Source organism: Schistocerca piceifrons, chromosome 3 (genome assembly GCF_021461385.2).
Source record: "Schistocerca piceifrons isolate TAMUIC-IGC-003096 chromosome 3, iqSchPice1.1, whole genome shotgun sequence".
Classification (NCBI taxonomy): domain Eukaryota; kingdom Metazoa; phylum Arthropoda; class Insecta; order Orthoptera; family Acrididae; genus Schistocerca; species Schistocerca piceifrons.
In genome coordinates this window covers 3357015-3382707 of record NC_060140.1, presented here as the reverse complement: position 1 = coordinate 3382707, position 25693 = coordinate 3357015, and positions in this window count along the sequence as shown.

The following is a 25693-nucleotide window of genomic DNA, read 5'->3' as shown; positions in this document are numbered from 1 at the left end:
GACTTAAGGACAAGAAGACTGACTCTTCTTACTGACTATGTTTTGACCATTCCTGTGACACCAGTTATAGATTCCGATGCTTCACTTCATGTTTACTGTATCCCTCTGACCTTCTTATTGACGATGAAACACAGAAATTGCATCGGAATTAAATAGAAAAGGCACAATGCCGACTTAAGTACAAGAAGACTGGCTCTTCTTACTGTTTATGTTTTGAACCATTCCTGTGACACTAATTATAGATTCCGATGCTTACTTCAGGTTTAGTGTATCCCTTGGACCTTCTTATAGACGATGAAACACAGAAATTGCATCGGAATTACATACAAAATGCAAAATGCCGACTTAAATTCAAGAAGACTGACTATTCCTTCTGTCTATGTTTTAAACCATTCCTGTGACACTAATTTTCGATTCCGATGCTTCACTTCAGGTTTACCGTATCCCTCTGACCTTCTTATTGACGATGAATCACAGAAATTGCATCGGAATTAAATACAAAAGGCAAAATGCCGACTTAGGTACAAGAAGTCTGACTCTTCCTACTGTCTATGTTTTGAACCATTCCTGTGACACTAGTTATAGATTCATATGCTTCACTTCTGGTTTACTGAATCTCTTGGACCTTCTTATTGACGATGAAACACATAAATTGCATCGGAGTTAATAACAAAAGGCACAATGCCGACTTAAGTACAAGAAGACTATCTCTTCCTATTGTCTATGTTTTGAACCATTCCTGTGACACTAGTTATAAAATTCCGATGCTTCACATCAATTTTACTGTATCCCTTGGACTTTCGTATTGACGATGAAACACAGAAATTGCATTGGAATTAAATAGAAATGGCACAATGCCAACTTAATTACAAGAAGAGTGATTCTTCCTACTGTCTATGTTTGGAACAATTCCTGTGACACTAGTTTTAGATTCCGATGCTTCACTTCAGTTTTACTGTATCCCTCTGATCGACTTATTGACGATGAAACACAGAAATTGAATCGGAATTAAATACAAAAGGCACAATGCCGACTAAAGTACAAGAAGACTGACTCTTCTTACTGGCTATGTTTTGAACCATTCCTGTGGCACTAGTTATAGACTCCGATGCTTCACTTCAGGTTTGCTGAATCCCTTGGACCTTCTTATTGACGATGAAACACAGAAATTGCATCGGAATTAAATAGAAAAGGCACAATGCCGACTTAAGTACAAGAAGACTGACTCTTCTTACTGCCTACGATTTGAACCATTCCTGTGACACTAGTTATAGATTCCGATGTTTCACTCCAGGTTTACTGTATCCCTTGGACCTTCCTTTTTACGATGAAACACAGAAATTGCATCGGAATTAAATACAAAAGGCACAATGCCGTCATAAGTACAAGAAGACTGACTCTTCCTACTGTCTATGTTTTGAACCATTCCTGTGACACTAGTTATAGACTCCGATGCTTCACTTCAGGTTTGCTGAATCCCTTGGACCTTCTTATTGACGATGAAACACAGAAATTGCATCGGAATTAAATACAAAAGGCACAATGCCGAATTAAGTACAAGAAGACTGACTCTTCTTACTGTGTATGTTTTGAACCATTCCTGTGACGCAAGTTATAGATTCCGATGCTTCACTTCAGGTTTACTGTATCCCTCTGACCTACTTATTGACGATGAAAAACAGATATTGAATCGGAATTAAATACAAAAGGCACAATGCAGACTTAAGTACAAGATGACTGACTCTTCCTACTGTCTATGTTTTGAACTAATCCTGTGACACTAGTTATAGATTCCGATGCTTCACTTCAGGTTTACTGCATCCCTTGGACATTCTTACTGACGATGAAACACAGAAATTGCATCGTCATTAATAACAAAAGGCACAATGCCGACTTAAGTACAAGAAGACTGACTCTTCTTACTGGCTATGGTTTGAACCATTCCTGTGACACTAGTAATAGATTCCGATGCTTCACACCAGGTTTACTGTATCCCGTGGACCTTCTTATTGACGATGAAACACCGAAATTGCATCGGAATTAAATAGAAAAGGCACAATGCCGACATAAGTACAAGAAGACTGGCTCTTCTTACTGTTTATGTTTTGAACCATTCCTGTGACACTAGTTATAGATTCCGATGCTTCACTTCAGGTTTACTGTATCCCTTGTACCTTCGTATAGACGATGAAACACAGAAATTGCATCGGAATTAAATACAAAATGCAAAATGCCGACTTAAATTCAAGAAGACTGACTCTTCCTTCTGTCTATGTTTTCAACCATTCCTCTGACACTAGTTTTGGATTCCGATGCTTCACTTCAGGTTTACTGTATCCCTTGGACATTCTTATTGACGATAAAACACAGAAATTGCATCGGAATTAATAACAAAAGGCAGAATGCCGACTTAAGTACAAGTAGACTGACTCTTCTTACTGGCTATGTTTTGAACCATTCCTGTGACACTAGTTATAGACTCCGATGCTTCACTTCAGGTTTGCTGAATCCTTTGGACCGTCTTATTGACGATGAAACGCAGAAATTGCATCGGAATTAAATAGAAAAGGCACAATGCCGACTTAAGTACAAGAAGACTGACTCTTCTTACTGCCTACGAATTGAACCATTCCTGTGACACTAGTTATACATTCCGATGCTTCACTCCAGGTTTACTGTATCCCTTGGACCTTCGTATTGACGATGAAACTCAGAAATTGCATCGGAATTAAATACAAAAGACACAATGCCGACATAAGTACAAGAAGACTGACTCTTCCTACTGTCTATGTTTTGAACCATTCCTGTGACACTAGTTATAGACTCCGATGCTTCACTTCAGGTTTACTGTATCACTTGGACATTCTTATTGACGATGAAACACAGAAATTGCGTCGGAATTAAACACAAAAGGCACAATGCCGACTTAAGGACAAGAAGACTGACTCTTCTTACTGACTATGTTTTGACCATTCCTGTGACACCAGTTATAGATTCCGATGCTTCACTTCATGTTTACTGTATCCCTCTGACCTTCTTATTGACGATGAAACACAGAAATTGCATCGGAATTAAATAGAAAAGGCACAATGCCGACTTAAGTACAAGAAGACTGGCTCTTCTTACTGTTTATGTTTTGAACCATTCCTGTGACACTAATTATAGATTCCGATGCTTACTTCAGGTTTAGTGTATCCCTTGGACCTTCTTATAGACGATGAAACACAGAAATTGCATCGGAATTACATACAAAATGCAAAATGCCGACTTAAATTCAAGAAGACTGACTATTCCTTCTGTCTATGTTTTAAACCATTCCTGTGACACTAATTTTCGATTCCGATGCTTCACTTCAGGTTTACCGTATCCCTCTGACCTTCTTATTGACGATGAATCACAGAAATTGCATCGGAATTAAATACAAAAGGCAAAATGCCGACTTAGGTACAAGAAGTCTGACTCTTCCTACTGTCTATGTTTTGAACCATTCCTGTGACACTAGTTATAGATTCATATGCTTCACTTCTGGTTTACTGAATCTCTTGGACCTTCTTATTGACGATGAAACACATAAATTGCATCGGAGTTAATAACAAAAGGCACAATGCCGACTTAAGTACAAGAAGACTATCTCTTCCTATTGTCTATGTTTTGAACCATTCCTGTGACACTAGTTATAAAATTCCGATGCTTCACATCAATTTTACTGTATCCCTTGGACTTTCGTATTGACGATGAAACACAGAAATTGCATTGGAATTAAATAGAAATGGCACAATGCCAACTTAATTACAAGAAGAGTGATTCTTCCTACTGTCTATGTTTGGAACAATTCCTGTGACACTAGTTTTAGATTCCGATGCTTCACTTCAGTTTTACTGTATCCCTCTGATCGACTTATTGACGATGAAACACAGAAATTGAATCGGAATTAAATACAAAAGGCACAATGCCGACTAAAGTACAAGAAGACTGACTCTTCTTACTGGCTATGTTTTGAACCATTCCTGTGGCACTAGTTATAGACTCCGATGCTTCACTTCAGGTTTGCTGAATCCCTTGGACCTTCTTATTGACGATGAAACACAGAAATTGCATCGGAATTAAATAGAAAAGGCACAATGCCGACTTAAGTACAAGAAGACTGACTCTTCTTACTGCCTACGATTTGAACCATTCCTGTGACACTAGTTATAGATTCCGATGTTTCACTCCAGGTTTACTGTATCCCTTGGACCTTCCTTTTTACGATGAAACACAGAAATTGCATCGGAATTAAATACAAAAGGCACAATGCCGTCATAAGTACAAGAAGACTGACTCTTCCTACTGTCTATGTTTTGAACCATTCCTGTGACACTAGTTATAGACTCCGATGCTTCACTTCAGGTTTGCTGAATCCCTTGGACCTTCTTATTGACGATGAAACACAGAAATTGCATCGGAATTAAATACAAAAGGCACAATGCCGAATTAAGTACAAGAAGACTGACTCTTCTTACTGTGTATGTTTTGAACCATTCCTGTGACGCAAGTTATAGATTCCGATGCTTCACTTCAGGTTTACTGTATCCCTCTGACCTTCTTATTGACGATGAATCACAGAAATTGCATCGGAATTAAATACAAAAGGCAAAATGCCGACTTAGGTACAAGAAGACTGACTCTTCCTACTGTCTATGTTTTGAACCATTCCTGTGACACTAGTTATAGAGTCAGATGCTTCACTTCAGGTTAACTGAATCCCTTGGACCTTCTTATTGACGATGAAACACATAAATTGCATCGGAATTAAATACAAAAGGAACAATGCCGACTTAAGTACAAGAAGACTGACTCATCCTACTGTCTATGTTTTGAACCATTCCTGTGACACTAGTTTTAGATTCCGATGCATCACTTAAGTTTTACTGTATCCTTCTGAAATACATTTTGACGATGAAATACAGAAATTGAATCGGAATTAAATACAAAAGGCACAAGGCCGACTTAAGTACAAGAAGACTATCTCTTCCTACTGCCTATGTTTTGAACCATTCCTGTGACACTAGTTATAAAATTCCGATGCTTCACTTCAGGTTTACTGTATCCCTTGGACTTTCGTATTGACGATGAGACAAAGAAATTGCATTGGAATTAAATAGAAAAGGCACAATGCCGACTTAAGTATGAGAAGACTGATTCTTCCTACTGTCTATGCTTTGAACAATTCCTGTGACACTAATTTTAGATTCCGATGCTTCACTTCAGTTTTACTATATCCCTCTGACCTACTTATTGACGATGAAACACAGAAATTGAATCGGAATTAAATACAAAAGGCACAATGCCGACTTAAGTACAAGAAGACTGACACCTTCCTACTGACTATGTTTTGAACCATTCCTGTGACACTAGTTATAGATTCCGATGCTTGACTTCGGGTTTAACGTATCCCTGGGACCTTCTTATTGACGAAGAAACACAGAAATTGCATCGGAACTAAATAGAAAAGGCACAATGCCGACTTAAGTACAAGTAGACTTACTCTTCCCACTGTCTATGTTTTGAACCATTCCTGTGACACTAGTTATAGATTCCGATGCTTCACTTCAGGTTTACTGTATCCCTCTGACCTTATTATTGACGAAGAAACACAGAAATTGCATCGGAATTAAATAGATAAGGCACAATGCCGTCTTCAGTACAAGAAGTCTGACCCTTGCTACTGTCTATGTTAGAACCATTCCTGTGACACTAGTTATAGATTCCGATGCTTCACTTCAGGTTTACTGTATCCCTTGGACCTTCTTATTGACGATGAAACACAGAAATTGCAACGGAATTAAATACAAAAGTCACAATGCCGACTTAAGGACAAGAAGACTGACTCTTCTAACTGACTATGTTTTGACCGTTTCTGTGACACTAGTTATGGAATCCGATGCTTCACTTCAGGTTTACTGTATCCCTCTGACCTACTTATTGACGATGAAAAACAGATATTGAATCGGAATTAAATACAAAAGGCACAATGCAGACTTAAGTACAAGATGACTGACTCTTCCTACTGTCTATGTTTTGAACCAATCCTGTGACACTAGTTATAGATTCCGATGCTTCACTTCAGGTTTACTGCATCCCTTGGACATTCTTACTGACGATGAAACACAGAAATTGCATCGTCATTAATAACAAAAGGCACAATGCCGACTTAAGTACAAGAAGACTGACTCTTCTTACTGGCTATGGTTTGAACCATTCCTGTGACACTAGTTATATATTCCGATGCTTCACTTCAGGTTTGCTGAATCCCTTGGACCTTCTTATAGACGATGAAACACAGAAATTGCATCGGAATTATATACAAAATGAAAAATGCCGACTTAAATTCAAGAAGACTGACTCTTTCTTCTGTCTATGTTTTGAACCATTCCTGTGACACTAGTTTTAGATTCCGATGCTTCACTTCAGGTTTACTGTATCCCTCTGACCTTCTTATTGACGAGAAATCACAGAAATTGAATCGGAATTAAATACAAAAGGCAAAATGCCGACTTAGGTACAAGAAGACTGACTCTTCTTACTGGCTATGTTTTGAACCAATCCTGTGACACTAGTTATAGATTCCGATGCTTCACTTCAGGTTTACTGCATCCCTTGGACATTCTTACTGACGATGAAACACAGAAATTGCATCGTCATTAATAACAAAAGGCACAGTGCCGACTTAAGTACAGGAAGACTGACTCTTCCTACTGTCTATGTTTTGAACCATTCCTGTGACACTAGTTATAGATTCAGATGATTCACTTCTGGTTCACTGAATCCCTTGGACCTTCTTATTGGCGATGAAACACATAAATTGCATCGGAATTAAATACAAAAGGCACAATGCCGACTTAAGTACAAGAAGACTGATTCTTCCAACTGTCTATGTTTTGAACAATTCCTGTGACACTAGTTTTAGATTCCGATGCGTCACTTCTGTTTTACTGTATCCCTCTGACTTACTTATTGACGATGAAACACAGAAATTGAATCGGAATTAAATACAAAAGGCACAATGCCGACTTAAGTACAAGAAGACTGACTCTTCCTACTGTCTATGTTTCGAACCATTCCTGGACACTAGTTATAGATTCCGATGCTTCACTTCAGGTTTACTGTATCCCTTGGACATTCTTAATGACGATGAAACACAGAAATTGCATCGGAATTAATAACAAAAGGCACAATGCCGACTTAAGTACAAGAAGACTGACTCTTCTTACTGGCTATGTTTTGAACCATTCCTGTGACACTAGTTATAGACTCCGATGCTTCACTTCAGGTTTGCTGAATCCCTTGGGCCTTCTTATTGACGATGAAACACAGAAATTGCATCGGAATTAAATACAAAAGGCACAATGCCGAATTAAGTACAAGAAGACTGACTCTTCTTACTGTGTATGTTTTGAACCATTCCTGTGACGCAAGTTATACATTCCGATGCTTCACCTCAGGTTTACTGTATCACTTGGACCTTCTTATTGACGATGAAACACAGAAATTGCATCGGAATTAAATAGAAAAGGAACAATGCCGACTTAAGTACAAGAAGACTGACTCTTGTTACTGTCTACGTTTTGAACCATTCCTGTGACACTAGATATAGATTCCGATGCTTCACTTCAGGTTTACTGTATCCCCTGGACCTTCGTATTGACGATGAAACACAGAAATTTCATCGGAATTAAATAGAATAGGCACAATGCCGACTTATGTTCAAGAAGACTGACTCTTCTCACTGTCTAAGTTTTGAACCATTCCTGTGACACTAGATATAGATTCCAATGCTTCACTTCAGGTTTACTGTATCCCTGGGAGCTTTTTATTGACGAAGAAACACAGAAATTGCATCGGAACTAAATAGAAAAGGCACAATGCTGACTTAAGTACAAGTAGACTTACTCTTCCTACTGTCTATGTTATGAACCATTCCTGTGACACTAGTTTTGGATTCCGATGCTTCACTTCAGGTTTATTGTATCCCTCTGACCTTCTTATTGACGATGAAACACAGAAATTGCATCGGAATTAAATACAAAAATCACAATGCCGAATTAAGTACAAGAAGACTGACTCTTCTTACTGTCTATGTTTTGAACCATTCCTGTGACGCAAGTTACAGATTCCGAAGCTTCACTTCAGGTTTCCTGTATCACTTGGACCTTCGTATTGACGATTAAACACAGAAATTGCATCGGAATTAAATACAAAAATCACAATGCCGAATTAAGTACAAGAAGACTGACTCTAGTTACTGTCTACGTTTTGAACCATTCCTGTGACACTAGATATAGATTCCGATGCTTCACTTCAGGTTTATTGTATCCCTCTGACCTTCTTATTGACGATGAAACACAGAAATTGCATCGGAATTAACAACAAAAGGCAGAATGCCGACTTAAGTACAAGTAGACTGACTCTTCTTACTGGCTATGTTTTGAACCATTCCTGTGACACTAGTTATAGACTCCGATGCTTCACTTCAGGTTTGCTGAATCCCTTGGACCTTCTTATTGACGATGAAACGCAGAAATTGCATCGGAATTAAATAGAAAAGGCACAATGCCGACTTAAGTACAAGAAGACTGACTCTTCTTACTGCCTACGATTTGAACCATTCCTGTGACACTAGTTATACATTCCGATGCTTCACTCCAGGTTTACTGTATCCCTTGGACCTTCGTATTGACGATGAAACTCAGAAATTGCATCGGAATTAAATACAAAAGACACAATGCCGACATAAGTACAAGAAGACTGACTCTTCCTACTGTCTATGTTTTGAACTATTCCTGTGACACTAGTTATAGACTCCGATGCTTCACTTCAGGTTTACTGTATCACTTGGACATTCTTATTGTCGATGAAACACAGAAATTGCATCGGAATTAAATACAAAAGGCACAATGCCGACTTAAGGACAAGAAGACTGACTCTTCTTACTGACTATGTTTTGACCATTCCTGTGACACCAGTTATAGATTCCGATGCTTCACTTCATGTTTACTGTATCCCTCTGACCTTCTTATTGACGATGAAACACAGAAATTGCATCGGAATTAAATAGAAAAGGCACAATGCCGACTTAAGTACAAGAAGACTGGCTCTTCTTACTGTTTATGTTTTGAACCATTCCTGTGACACTAATTATAGATTCCGATGCTTACTTCAGGTTTAGTGTATCCCTTGGACCTTCTTATAGACGATGAAACACAGAAATTGCATCGGAATTAAATACAAAATGCAAAATGCCGACTTAAATTCAAGAAGACTGACTATTCCTTCTGTCTATGTTTTAAACCATTCCTGTGACACTAGTTTTCGATTCCGATGCTTCACTTCAGGTTTACTGTATCCCTTGGACATTCTTATTGACGATGAAACACAGAAATTGCATCGGAATTTATAACAAAAGGAACAATGCCGACTTAAGTACAAGAAGACTGACTCTTCTTACTGGCTATGTTTTGAACCATTCCTGTGACACTAGTTATAGACTCCGACGCTTCACTTCAGGTTTGCTGAATCCCTTGGGCCTTCTTATTGACGATGAAACACAGAAATTGCATCGCAATTAAATACAAAAGGCACAATGCCGCATTAAGTACAAGAAGACTGACTCTTCTTACTGTCTATGATTTGAACCATTCCAGTGACGCAAGTTATAGATTCCGATGCTTCACTTCAGGTTTACTGTATCACGTGGACCTTCTTATTGACGATGAAACACAGAAATTGCATCGGAATTAAATAGAAAAGGCACAATGCCGACTTAAGTACAAGAAGACTGACTCTTCTTACTGTCTACAATTTGAACCATTAATGTGAAACTAGTTATAGATTCCGATGCTTCACTCAGGGTATACTGTATCCCTTGGACCTTCATATTGACGATGAAACACAGAAATTGCATCGGTATTAAATAGAAATGGCACAATGCCGACTTAAGTACAAGAAGACTGACTCTTCTCACTGACTAAGTTTTGAACCATTCCTGTGACACTAGTTATAGATTCCGATGCTTGACTTCGGGTTTAACGTATCCCTGGGACCTTCTTATTGACGAAGAAACACAGAAATTGCATCGGAACTAAATAGAAAAGGCACAATGCCGACTTAAGTACAAGTAGACTTACTCTTCCCACTGTCTATGTTTTGAACCATTCCTGTGACACTAGTTATAGATTCCGATGCTTCACTTCAGGTTTACTGTATCCCTCTGACCTTATTATTGACGAAGAAACACAGAAATTGCATCGGAATTAAATAGATAAGGCACAATGCCGTCTTCAGTACAAGAAGTCTGACCCTTGCTACTGTCTATGTTAGAACCATTCCTGTGACACTAGTTATAGATTCCGATGCTTCACTTCAGGTTTACTGTATCCCTTGGACCTTCTTATTGACGATGAAACACAGAAATTGCAACGGAATTAAATACAAAAGTCACAATGCCGACTTAAGGACAAGAAGACTGACTCTTCTAACTGACTATGTTTTGACCGTTTCTGTGACACTAGTTATGGAATCCGATGCTTCACTTCAGGTTTACTGTATCCCTCTGACCTACTTATTGACGATGAAAAACAGATATTGAATCGGAATTAAATACAAAAGGCACAATGCAGACTTAAGTACAAGATGACTGACTCTTCCTACTGTCTATGTTTTGAACCAATCCTGTGACACTAGTTATAGATTCCGATGCTTCACTTCAGGTTTACTGCATCCCTTGGACATTCTTACTGACGATGAAACACAGAAATTGCATCGTCATTAATAACAAAAGGCACAATGCCGACTTAAGTACAAGAAGACTGACTCTTCTTACTGGCTATGGTTTGAACCATTCCTGTGACACTAGTTATATATTCCGATGCTTCACTTCAGGTTTGCTGAATCCCTTGGACCTTCTTATAGACGATGAAACACAGAAATTGCATCGGAATTATATACAAAATGAAAAATGCCGACTTAAATTCAAGAAGACTGACTCTTTCTTCTGTCTATGTTTTGAACCATTCCTGTGACACTAGTTTTAGATTCCGATGCTTCACTTCAGGTTTACTGTATCCCTCTGACCTTCTTATTGACGAGAAATCACAGAAATTGAATCGGAATTAAATACAAAAGGCAAAATGCCGACTTAGGTACAAGAAGACTGACTCTTCTTACTGGCTATGTTTTGAACCAATCCTGTGACACTAGTTATAGATTCCGATGCTTCACTTCAGGTTTACTGCATCCCTTGGACATTCTTACTGACGATGAAACACAGAAATTGCATCGTCATTAATAACAAAAGGCACAGTGCCGACTTAAGTACAGGAAGACTGACTCTTCCTACTGTCTATGTTTTGAACCATTCCTGTGACACTAGTTATAGATTCAGATGATTCACTTCTGGTTCACTGAATCCCTTGGACCTTCTTATTGGCGATGAAACACATAAATTGCATCGGAATTAAATACAAAAGGCACAATGCCGACTTAAGTACAAGAAGACTGATTCTTCCAACTGTCTATGTTTTGAACAATTCCTGTGACACTAGTTTTAGATTCCGATGCGTCACTTCTGTTTTACTGTATCCCTCTGACTTACTTATTGACGATGAAACACAGAAATTGAATCGGAATTAAATACAAAAGGCACAATGCCGACTTAAGTACAAGAAGACTGACTCTTCCTACTGTCTATGTTTCAAACCATTCCTGGACACTAGTTATAGATTCCGATGCTTCACTTCAGGTTTACTGTATCCCTTGGACATTCTTAATGACGATGAAACACAGAAATTGCATCGGAATTAATAACAAAAGGCACAATGCCGACTTAAGTACAAGAAGACTGACTCTTCTTACTGGCTATGTTTTGAACCATTCCTGTGACACTAGTTATAGACTCCGATGCTTCACTTCAGGTTTGCTGAATCCCTTGGGCCTTCTTATTGACGATGAAACACAGAAATTGCATCGGAATTAAATACAAAAGGCACAATGCCGAATTAAGTACAAGAAGACTGACTCTTCTTACTGTGTATGTTTTGAACCATTCCTGTGACGCAAGTTATACATTCCGATGCTTCACCTCAGGTTTACTGTATCACTTGGACCTTCTTATTGACGATGAAACACAGAAATTGCATCGGAATTAAATAGAAAAGGAACAATGCCGACTTAAGTACAAGAAGACTGACTCTTGTTACTGTCTACGTTTTGAACCATTCCTGTGACACTAGATATAGATTCCGATGCTTCACTTCAGGTTTACTGTATCCCCTGGACCTTCGTATTGACGATGAAACACAGAAATTTCATCGGAATTAAATAGAATAGGCACAATGCCGACTTATGTTCAAGAAGACTGACTCTTCTCACTGTCTAAGTTTTGAACCATTCCTGTGACACTAGATATAGATTCCAATGCTTCACTTCAGGTTTACTGTATCCCTGGGAGCTTTTTATTGACGAAGAAACACAGAAATTGCATCGGAACTAAATAGAAAAGGCACAATGCTGACTTAAGTACAAGTAGACTTACTCTTCCTACTGTCTATGTTATGAACCATTCCTGTGACACTAGTTTTGGATTCCGATGCTTCACTTCAGGTTTATTGTATCCCTCTGACCTTCTTATTGACGATGAAACACAGAAATTGCATCGGAATTAAATACAAAAATCACAATGCCGAATTAAGTACAAGAAGACTGACTCTTCTTACTGTCTATGTTTTGAACCATTCCTGTGACGCAAGTTACAGATTCCGAAGCTTCACTTCAGGTTTCCTGTATCACTTGGACCTTCGTATTGACGATTAAACACAGAAATTGCATCGGAATTAAATACAAAAATCACAATGCCGAATTAAGTACAAGAAGACTGACTCTAGTTACTGTCTACGTTTTGAACCATTCCTGTGACACTAGATATAGATTCCGATGCTTCACTTCAGGTTTATTGTATCCCTCTGACCTTCTTATTGACGATGAAACACAGAAATTGCATCGGAATTAACAACAAAAGGCAGAATGCCGACTTAAGTACAAGTAGACTGACTCTTCTTACTGGCTATGTTTTGAACCATTCCTGTGACACTAGTTATAGACTCCGATGCTTCACTTCAGGTTTGCTGAATCCCTTGGACCTTCTTATTGACGATGAAACGCAGAAATTGCATCGGAATTAAATAGAAAAGGCACAATGCCGACTTAAGTACAAGAAGACTGACTCTTCTTACTGCCTACGATTTGAACCATTCCTGTGACACTAGTTATACATTCCGATGCTTCACTCCAGGTTTACTGTATCCCTTGGACCTTCGTATTGACGATGAAACTCAGAAATTGCATCGGAATTAAATACAAAAGACACAATGCCGACATAAGTACAAGAAGACTGACTCTTCCTACTGTCTATGTTTTGAACTATTCCTGTGACACTAGTTATAGACTCCGATGCTTCACTTCAGGTTTACTGTATCACTTGGACATTCTTATTGTCGATGAAACACAGAAATTGCATCGGAATTAAATACAAAAGGCACAATGCCGACTTAAGGACAAGAAGACTGACTCTTCTTACTGACTATGTTTTGACCATTCCTGTGACACCAGTTATAGATTCCGATGCTTCACTTCATGTTTACTGTATCCCTCTGACCTTCTTATTGACGATGAAACACAGAAATTGCATCGGAATTAAATAGAAAAGGCACAATGCCGACTTAAGTACAAGAAGACTGGCTCTTCTTACTGTTTATGTTTTGAACCATTCCTGTGACACTAATTATAGATTCCGATGCTTACTTCAGGTTTAGTGTATCCCTTGGACCTTCTTATAGACGATGAAACACAGAAATTGCATCGGAATTAAATACAAAATGCAAAATGCCGACTTAAATTCAAGAAGACTGACTATTCCTTCTGTCTATGTTTTAAACCATTCCTGTGACACTAGTTTTCGATTCCGATGCTTCACTTCAGGTTTACTGTATCCCTCTGACCTTCTTATTGACGATGAATCACAGAAATTGCATCGGAATTAAATACAAAAGCAAAATGCCGACTTAGGTACAAGAAGTCTGACTCTTCCTACTGTCTATGTTTGGAACAATTCCTGTGACACTAGTTTTGGATTCCGATGCTTCACTTCAGTTTTACTGTATCCCTCTGACCGACTTATTGACGATGAAACACAGAAATTGAATCGGAATTAAATACAAAAGGCACAATGCCGACTTAAGTACAAGAAGACTGACTCTTCTTACTGGCTATGTTTTGAACCATTCCTGTGGCACTAGTTATAGACTCCGATGCTTCACTTCAGGTTTGCTGAATCCCTTGGACCTTCTAATTGACGATGAAACGCAGAAATTACATCGGAATTAAATACAAAAGGCACAATGCCGAATTAAGTACAAGAAGACTGACTCTTCTTACTGTGTATGCTTTGAACCATTCCTGTGACGCAAGTTATAGATTCCGATGCTTCACTTCAGGTTTACTGTATCACTTGGACCATCTTATTGACGATGAAACACAGAAATTGCATCGGAATTAATTAGAAAAGGCACAATGCCGACTTAAGTACAAGAAGACTGACTCTTCTTACTGCCTACGATTTGAACCATTCCTGTGACACTAGTTATAGATTCCGATGTTTCACTCCAGGTTTACTGTATCCCTTGGACCTTCGTATTGACGATGAAACACAGAAATTGCATCGGAATTAAATACAAAAGACACAATGCCGTCATAAGTACAAGAAGACTGACTCTTCCTACTGTCGATGTTTTGAACCATTCCTGTGACACTAGTTATAGACTCCGATGCTTCACTTCAGGTTTGCTGAATCCCATGCACCTTCTTATTGACGATGAAACACAGAAATTGCATCGGAATTAAATACAAAAGGCACAATGCCGAATTAAGTACAAGAAGACTGACTCTTCTTACTGTGTATGTTTTGAACCATTCCTGTGACGCAAGTTATTGATTCCGATGCTTCACTTCAGGTTAACTGTATCCCTCTGACCTTCTTATTGACGATGAATCACAGATATTGCATCGGAATTAAATACAATAGGCAAAATGCCGACTTAGGTACAAGAAGACTGACTCTTCCTACTGTCTATGTTTTGAACCATTCCTGTGACACTAGTTATAGAGTCAGATGCTTCACTTCAGGTTAACTGAATCCCTTGGACCTTCTTATTGACGATGAAACACATAAATTGCATCGGAATTAAATACAAAAGGAACATGCCGACTTAAGTACAAGAAGACTGACTCATCCTACTGTCTATGTTTTGAACCATTCCTGTGACACTAGTTTTAGATTCCGATGCATCACTTAAGTTTTACTGTATCCTTCTGAAATACATTTTGACGATGAAATACAGAAATTGAATCGGAATTAAATACAAAAGGCACAATGCCGACTTAAGTACAAGAAGACTATCTCTTCCTACTGCCTATGTTTTGAACCATTCCTGTGACACTAGTTATAAAATTCCGATGCTTCACTTCAGGTTTACTGTATCCCTTGGACTTTCGTATTGACGATGAGACAAAGAAATTGCATTGGAATTAAATAGAAAAGGCACAATGCCGACTTAAGTACGAGAAGACTGATTCTTCCTACTGTCTAAGCTTTGAACAATTCCTGTGACACTAATTTTAGATTCCGATGCTTCACTTCAGTTTTACTATATCCCTCTGACCTACTTATTGACGATGAAACACAGAAATTGCATCGGAATTTATAACAAAAGGAACAATGCCGACTTAAGTACAAGAAGACTGACTCTTCTTACTGGCTATGTTTTGAACCATTCCTGTGACACTAGTTATAGACTCCGATGCTTCACTTCAGGTTTGCTGAATCCCTTGGGCCTTCTTATTGACGATGAAACACAGAAATGGCATCGGAATTAAATAGAAAAGGCACAATGCCGACTTAAGTACAAGAAGACTGACTCTTCTTACTGTCTATGATTTGAACCATTCCAGTGACGCAAGTTATAGATTCCGATGCTTCACTTCAGGTTTACTGTATCACGTGGACCTTTTTATTGACGATGAAACACAGAAATTGCATCGGAATTAAATAGAAAAGGCACAATGCCGACTTAAGTACAAGAAGACTGACTCTTCTTACTGTCTACAATTTGAACCATTAATGTGAAACTAGTTATAGATTCCGATGCTTCACTCAGGGTATACTGTATCCCTTGGACCTTCATATTGACGATGAAACACAGAAATTGCATCGGTATTAAATAGAAATGGCACAATGCCGACTTAAGTACAAGAAGACTGACTCTTCTCACTGACTAAGTTTTGAACCATTCCTGTGACACTAGTTATAGATTCCGATGCTTGACTTCGGGTTTAACGTATCCCTGGGACCTTCTTATTGACGAAGAAACACAGAAATTGCATCGGAACTAAATAGAAAAGGCACAATGCCGACTTAAGTACAAGTAGACTTACTCTTCCCACTGTCAATGTTTTGAACCATTCCTGTGACACTAGTTTTAGATTCCGATGCTTCACTTCAGGTTTACTGTATCCCTCTGACCTTCTTATTGACGATGAAACACAGAAATTGCATCGGAATTAAATACGAAAGGCACAATGCCGACATAGGTACAAGAAGACTAACTCTTCCTATTGTCTATGTTTGAACTATTCCTGTGACACTAGTTATAGATTCCGATGCTTCACTTCAGGTTTACTGTATCCCTCTGACCTTATTATTGACGAAGAAACACAGAAATTGCATCGGAATTAAATAGATAAGGCACAATGCCGTCTTCAGTACAAGAAGTCTGACCCTTGCTACTGTCTATGTTAGAACCATTCCTGAGACACTAGTTATAGATTCCGATGCTTCACTTCAGGTTTACTGTATCCCTTGGACCTTCTTATTGACGATGAAACACAGAAATTGCAACGGAATTAAATACAAAAGTCACAATGCCGACTTAAGGACAAGAAGACTGACTCTTCTAACTGACTATGTTTTGACCGTTTCTGTGACACTAGTTATGGATTCCGATGCTTCACTTCAGGTTTACTGTATCCCTCTGACCTACTTATTGACGATGAAAAACAGATATTGAATCGGAATTAAATACAAAAGGCACAATGCAGACTTAAGTACAAGATGACGGACTCTTCCTACTGTCTATGTTTTGAACCAATCCTGTGACACTAGTTATAGATTCCGATGCTTCACTTCAGGTTTACTGCATCCCTTGGACATTCTTACTGACGATGAAACACAGAAATTGCATCGTCATTAATAACAAAAGGCACAATGCCGACTTAAGTACAAGAAGACTGACTCTTCTTACTGGCTATGGTTTGAACCATTCCTGTGACACTAGTTATAGATTCCGATGCTTCACTTCAGGTTTGCTGAATCCCTTGGACCTTCTTATAGACGATGAAACACAGAAATTGCATCGGAATTATATACAAAATGAAAAATGCCGACTTAAATTCAAGAAGACTGACTCTTTCTTCTGTCTATGTTTTGAACCATTCCTGTGACACTAGTTTTAGATTCCGATGCTTCACTTCAGGTTTACTGTATCCCTCTGACCTTCTTATTGACGAGAAATCACAGAAATTGAATCGGAATTAAATACAAAAGGCAAAATGCCGACTTAGGTACAAGAAGACTGACTCTTCTTACTGGCTATGTTTTGAACCAATCCTGTGACACTAGTTATGGATTCCGATGCTTCACTTCAGGTTTACTGCATCCCTTGGACATTCTTACTGACAATGAAACACAGAAATTGCATCGTCATTAATAACAAAAGGCACAATGCCGACTTAAGTACAAGAAGACTGACTCTTCCTACTGTCTATGTTTTGAACCATTCCTGTGACACTAGTTATAGATTCAGATGATTCACTTCTGGTTCACTGAATCCCTTGGACCTTCTTATTGGCGATGAAACACATAAATTGCATCGGAATTAAATACAAAAGGCACAATGCCGACTTAAGTACAAGAAGACTGATTCTTCCAACTGTCTATGTTTTGAACAATTCCTGTGACACTAGTTTTAGATTCCGATGCTTCACTTCTGTTTTACTGTATCCCTCTGACTTACTTATTGACGATGAAACACAGAAATTGAATCGGAATTAAATACAAAAGGCACAATGCCGACTTAAGTACAAGAAGACTGACTCTTCCTACTGTCTATGTTTCGAACCATTCCTGGACACTAGTTATAGATTCCGATGCTTCACTTCAGGTTTACTGTATCCCTTGGACATTCTTAATGACGATGAAACACAGAAATTGCATCGGAATTAATAACAAAAGGCACAATGCCGACTTAAGTACAAGAAGACTGACTCTTCTTACTGGCTATGTTTTGAACCATTCCTGTGACACTAGTTATAGACTCCGATGCTTCACTTCAGGTTTGCTGAATCCCTTGGGCCTTCTTATTTACGATGAAACACAGAAATTGCATCGGAATTAAATACGAAAGGCACAATGCCGAATTAAGTACAAGAAGACTGACTCTTCTTACTGTGTATGTTTTGAACCATTCCTGTGACGCAAGTTATACATTCCGATGCTTCACCTCAGGTTTACTGTATCACTTGGACCTTCTTATTGACGATGAAACACAGAAATTGCATCGGAATTAAATAGAAAAGGAACAATGCCGACTTAAGTACAAGAAGACTGACTCTAGTTACTGTCTACGTTTTGAACCATTCCTGTGACACTAGATATAGATTCCGATGCTTCACTTCAGGTTTACTGTATCCCCTGGACCTTCGTATTGACGATGAAACACAGAAATTTCATCGGAATTAAATAGAATAGGCACAATGCCGACTTATGTTCAAGAAGACTGACTCTTGTCACTGTCTAAGTTTTGAACCATTCCTGTGACACTAGATATAGATTCCAATGCTTCACTTCAGGTTTACTGTATCCCTGGGAGCTTTTTATTGACGAAGAAACACAGAAATTGCATCGGAACTAAATAGAAAAGGCACAATGCTGACTTAAGTACAAGTAGACTTACTCTTCCTACTGTCTATGTTATGAACCATTCCTGTGACACTAGTTTTGGATTCCAATGCTTCACTTCAGGTTTATTGTATCCCTCTGACCTTCTTATTGACGATGAAACACAGAAATTGCATCGGAATTAAATACAAAAATCACAATGCCGAATTAAGTACAAGAAGACTGACTCTTCTTACTGTCTATGTTTTGAACCATTCCTGTGACGCAAGTTACAGATTCCGAAGCTTCACTTCAGGTTTCCTGTATCACTTGGACCTTCGTATTGACGATTAAACACAGAAATTGCATCGGAATTAAATACAAAAATCACAATGCCGAATTAAGTACAAGAAGACCGACTCTAGTTACTGTCTACGTTTTGAACCATTCCTGTGACACTAGATATAGATTCCGATGCTTCACTTCAGGTTTATTGTATCCCTCTGACCTTCTTATTGACGATGAAACACAGAAATTGCATCGGAATTAATAACAAAAGGCAGAATACCGACTTAAGTACAAGTAGACTGACTCTTCTTACTGGCTATGCTTTGAACCATTCCTGTGACACTAGTTATAGACTCCGATGCTTCACTTCAGGTTTGCTGAATCCCTTGGACCTTCTTATTGACGATGAAACGCAGAAATTGCATCGGAATTAAATAGAAAAGGCACAATGCCGACTTAAGTACAAGAAGACTGACTCTTCTTAGTGCCTACGATTTGAACCATTCCTGTGACACTAGTTATACATTCCGATGCTTCACTCCAGGTTTACTGTATCCCTTGGACCTTCGTATTGACGATGAAACTCAGAAATTGCATCGGAATTAAATACAAAAGACACAATGCCGACATAAGTACAAGAAGACTGACTCTTCCTACTGTCTATGTTTTGAACTATTCCTCTGACACTAGTTATAGACTCCGATGCTTCACTTCAGGTTTACTGTATCACTTGGACATTCTTATTGTCGATGAAACACAGAAATTGCATCGGAATTAAATACAAAAGGCACAATGACGACTTAAGGACAAGAAGACTGACTCTTCTTACTGACTATGTTTTGACCATTCCTGTGACACCAGTTATAGATTCCGATGCTTCACTTCATGTTTACTGTATCCCTCTGACCTTCTTATTGACGATGAAACACAGAAATTGCATCGGAATTAAATAGAAAAGGCACAATGCCGACTTAAGTACAAGAAGACTGGCTCTTCTTACTGTTTATGTTTTGAACCATTCCTGTGACACTAATTATAGATTCCGATGCTTACTTCAGGTTTAGTGTATCCCTTGGACCTTCTTATAGACGATGAAACACAGAAATTGCATCGGAATTAAATACAAAATGCAAAATGCCGACTTAAATTCAAGAAGACTGATTATTCCTTCTGTCTATGTTTTAAACCATTCCTGTGACACTAGTTTTCGATTCCGATGCTTCACTTCAGGTTTACTGTATCCCTCTGACCTTCTTATTGACGATGAATCACAGAAATTGCATCGGAATTAAATACAAAAGGCAAAATGCCGACTTAGGTACAAGAAGTCTGACTCTTCCTACTGTCTATGTTTGGAACAATTCCTGTGACACTAGTTTTGGATTCCGATGCTTCACTTCAGTTTTACTGTATCCCTCTGACCTACTTATTGACGATGAAACACAGAAATTCAATCGGAATTAAATACAAAAGGCACAATGACGACTTAAGTACAAGAAGACTGACTCTTCCCACTGTCTATGTCTTGAACCATTCCTGTGACACTAGTTATAGATTCCGATGCTTCACTTCAGGTTTACTGCATCCCTTGGACATTCTTATTGACGATGAAACACAGAAATTGCATCGGAATTAATAACAAAAGGCACAATGCCGACTTAAGTACAAGAAGACTAACTCTTCTTACTGGCTATGTTTTGAACCATTCCTGTGACACTAGTTATAGACTCCGATGTGTTCACTTCAGGATTGCTGAATCCCTTGGACCTTCTTATTGACGATGAAACGCAGAAATTGAATCGGAATTAAATACAAAAGGCACAATGCCGAATTAAGTACAAGAAGACTGACTCTTCTTACTGCCTACGATTTGAACCATTCCTGTGACACTAGTTATAGATTCCGATGTTTCACTCCAGGTTTACTGTATCCCTTGGACCTTCGTATTGACGATGAAACACAGAAATTGCATCGGAATTAAATACAAAAGGCACAATGCCGTCATAAGTACAAGAAGACTGACTCTTCCTACTGTCTATGTTTTGAACCATTCCTGTGACACTAGTTATAGACTCCGATGCTTCACTTCAGGTTTGCTGAATCCCATGGACCTTCTTATTGACGATGAAACACAGAAATTGCATCGGAATTAAATACAAAAGGCACAATGCCGAATTAAGTACAAGAAGACTGACTCTTCTTACTGTGTATGTTTTGAACCATTCCTGTGACGCAAGTTATGGATTCCGATGCTTCACTTCAGGTTTACTGTATCCCTCTGACCTTCTTATTGACGATGAATCACAGATATTGCATCGGAATTAAATACAATAGGCAAAATGCCGACTTAGGTACAAGAAGACTGACTCTTCCTACTGTCTATGTTTTGAACCATTCCTGTGACACTAGTTATAGAGTCAGATGCTTCACTTCAGGTTAACTGAATCCCTTGGACCTTCTTATTGACGATGAAACACAGAAATTGAATCGGAATTAAATACAAAAGGCACAATGCCGACTTAAGTACAAGAAGACTGCCTCTTCCTACTGTCTATGTTTTGAACCATTCCTGTGACACTAGTTATAGATTCCGATGCTTCACTTCAGGTTTACTGTATCCCTTGGACATTCTTATTGACGATGAAACACAGAAATTGCATCGGAATTTATAACAAAAGGAACAATGCCGACTTAAGTACAAGAAGACTGACTCTTCTTACTGGCTATGTTTTGAACCATTCCTGTGACACTAGTTATAGACTCCGATGCTTCACTTCAGGTTTGCTGAATCCCTTGGGCCTTCTTATTGACGATGAAACACAGAAATTGCATCGGAATTAAATACAAAAGGCACAATGCCGAATTAAGTACAAGAACACTGACTCTTCTTACTGTGTATTCTTTGAACCATTCCTGTGACGCAAGTTATAGATTCCGATGCTTCACTTCACGTTTACTGTATCACTTGGACATTCTTATTGACGATGAAACACAGAAATTGCATCGGAATTAAATAGAAAAGGCACAATGACGACTTAAGTAAAAGAAGACTGACTCTTCTTACTGTCTACGTTTGAACCATTCCTGTGACACTAGTTATAGATTACGATGCTTCACTCCAGGTTTACTGTATCCCTTGGACCTTCTTATTGACGATGAAACACAGAAATTGCATCGGTATTAAATATAAAAGGCATAATGCCGACTTAAGTACAAGAAGACTGGCTCTTCTCACTGACTAAGTTTTGAACCATTCCTGTGACACTAGTTATAGATTCCGATGCTTCACTTCAGGTTTGCTGTATCCCGTGGACCTTCTTATTGACGATGAAACACAGAAATTGCATCGGAATTAAATACAAAAGGCACAATGCCGACTTAAGTACAAGAAGACTGACTCTTCCTACTGTCTAAGATTTGAACTATTCCTGTGACACTAGTTATAGATTCCGATGCTTCACTTCAGGTTTACTGAATCCCTTGGACCTGCTTGTTGACGATGAAACACAGAAATTGCATCGGAATTAAATACAAAAGGCACAATGCCGACTTAAGTACAAGAAGACTGATTCTTCTTACGGTCTATGTTTTGAACCATTCCTGTGACACTAGTAATAGATTCCGATGCTTCACACCAGGTTTACTGTATCCCGTGGACCTTCTTATTGACGATGAAACACCGAAATTGCATCGGAATTAAATAGAAAAGGCACAATGCCGACTTAAGTACATGAAAACTGAATCTTCTTACTGACTATGTTTTGAGCCATTCCTGTGACACTAGTTATAGATTCCGATGCTTCACTTCAGGTTTACTGTATCCCTTGGACCTTCTTATAGTCGATGAAACACAGAAATTGCATCGGAATTAAATACAAAATGCACAATGCCGACTTAAATTCAAGAAGACTGACTCTTCCTACTGTCTAAGTTTTGAACTATTCCTGTGACACTAGTAATAGATTCCGATGCTTCACACCAGGTTTACTGTATCCCGTGGACCTTCTTATTGACGATGAAACACCGATATTGCATCGGAATTAAATACAAAAGGCACAACGCCGACTTAAGGACAAGAAGACTGACTCTTCTTACTGATTATGTTTTGACCATTCCTGTGACACTAGTTATAGATTGCGATGCTTCACTTCATGTTTACTGTATCCCTCTGACCTTCGTATTGACGATGAAACACAGAAATTCCATCGGAATTAAATAGAAAAAGCACAATGCCGACATAAGGACAAGAAGACTGGCTCTTCTTACTGTCTATGTTTTGAACCATTCCTGTGACACTAGTTATAGATTCCGATGCTTCACTTCAGGTTTACTGTATCCCTTGGACCTTAATATAGACGATGAAACACAGAAATTGCATCGGAATTAAATACAAATAGCTAAATGCCGACTTAAATACAAGAAGACTGACTCTTCCTTCTGTCTATGCTTTGAAACATTCCTGTGACACTAGTTTTAGATTCCGATGCTTCACTTCAGGTTTACTGTATCCCTCTGACCATCTTATTGGCGATGAATCACAGAAATTGCATCGGAATTAAATACAAAAGGCAAAATGCCGACTTAGGTACAAGAAGACTGACTCTTCCTACTGTCAATGTTTTGAACCATTCCTGTGTCACTAGTTATAGTTTCCGATGCTTCACTTCAGGTTTACTGTATCCCTTGGACCTTCCTATTGACGATGAAACACAGAAATTGCATCGGAATTAAATACAAAAGGCACATGGCCGACTTAAGTACAAGAAGACTGACTCTTCTTACTGCCTATGTTTTAAACCATTCCTGTGACACTAGTTATAGATTCCGCTGCTTCACTTCAAGTTTACTGAAACCCTTGGGTCTTCTAATTGACGATGAAACACAGAAATTGCATCGGAATTAAATACAAAAGGCACAATGCCGACTTAAGTACATGAAGACAGACTCTTCTTACGGTCTGTTTTGAACCATTCCTGTGACACTAGTAATAGATTCCCATGCTTCACACCAGGTTTACTGTATCCCGTGGACCTTCTTATTGACGATGAAACACCGAAAATGCATCGGAATTAAATAGAAAAGGCACAATGCCGACTTAAGTACATGAAAACTGAATCTTCTTACTGACTATGTTTTGAACCATTCCTGTGACACTAGTTATAGATTCCGATGCTTCACTTCAGGTTTACTGTATAAATTGGATCTTCTTATTGACGAAGAAACACAGAAATTGCATCGGAATTAAATAGAAAAGGCACAATGCCGACTTAAGTATAAGAAGACTGGCTCTTCTTACTGTCTATGTTTTGAACCATTCCTGTGACACTAGTTATAGATTCCGATGCTTCACTTCAGGTTTACTGTATCCCTTGGACCTTCTTATAGTCGATGAAACACAGAAATTGCATCGGAATTAAATACAAAATGCAAAATGCCGACTTAAATTCAAGAAGACTGACTCTTCCTACTGTCTAAGTTTTGAACTATTACTGTGACACTAGTAATAGATTCCGATGCTTCACACCAGGTTTACTGTGTCCCGTGGACCTTCTTATTGACGTTGAAACACCGAAATTGCATCGGAATTAAATACAAAAGGCACAACGCCGACTTAAGGACAAGAAGACTGACTCTTCTTACTGATTATGTTTTGACCATTCCTGTGACACTAGTTATAGATTCCGATGCTTCACTTCATGTTTACTGTATCCCTCTGACCTTCTTATTGACGATGAAACACAGAAATTCCATCGGAATTAAATAGAAAAGGCACAATGCCGACTTAAGGACAAGAAGACTGGCTCTTCTTACTGTCTATGTTTTGAACCATTCCTGTGACACTAGTTATAGATTCCGATGCTTCACTTCAGGTTTACTGTATCCCTTGGACCTTCTTATAGACGATGAAACACAGAAATTGCATCGGAATTAAATACAAAATGCTAAATGCCGACTTAAATACAAGAAGACTGACTCTTCCTTCTGTCTATGCTTTGAACCATTCCTGTGACACTAGTTTTAGATTCCGATGCTTCACTTCAGGTTTACTGTATCCCTCTGACCTTCTTATTGGCGATGAATCACAGAAATTGCATCGGAATTAAATACAAAAGGCGAAATGCCGACTTAGGTACAAGAAGACTGACTCTTCCTACTGTCAATGTTTTGAACCATTCCTGTGACACTAGTTATAGATTCAGATGCTTCACTTCTGGTTTACTGACTCCCTTGGACCTTCTTATTGACGATGAAGCACATAAATTGCATCGAAATTAAATACAAAGGATCAATGCCGACTTAAGTACAAGAAGACTGACTCTTCCTACTGTCTATGTTTGAACCATTCCTGTGTCACTAGTTATAGATTCCGATGCTTCACTT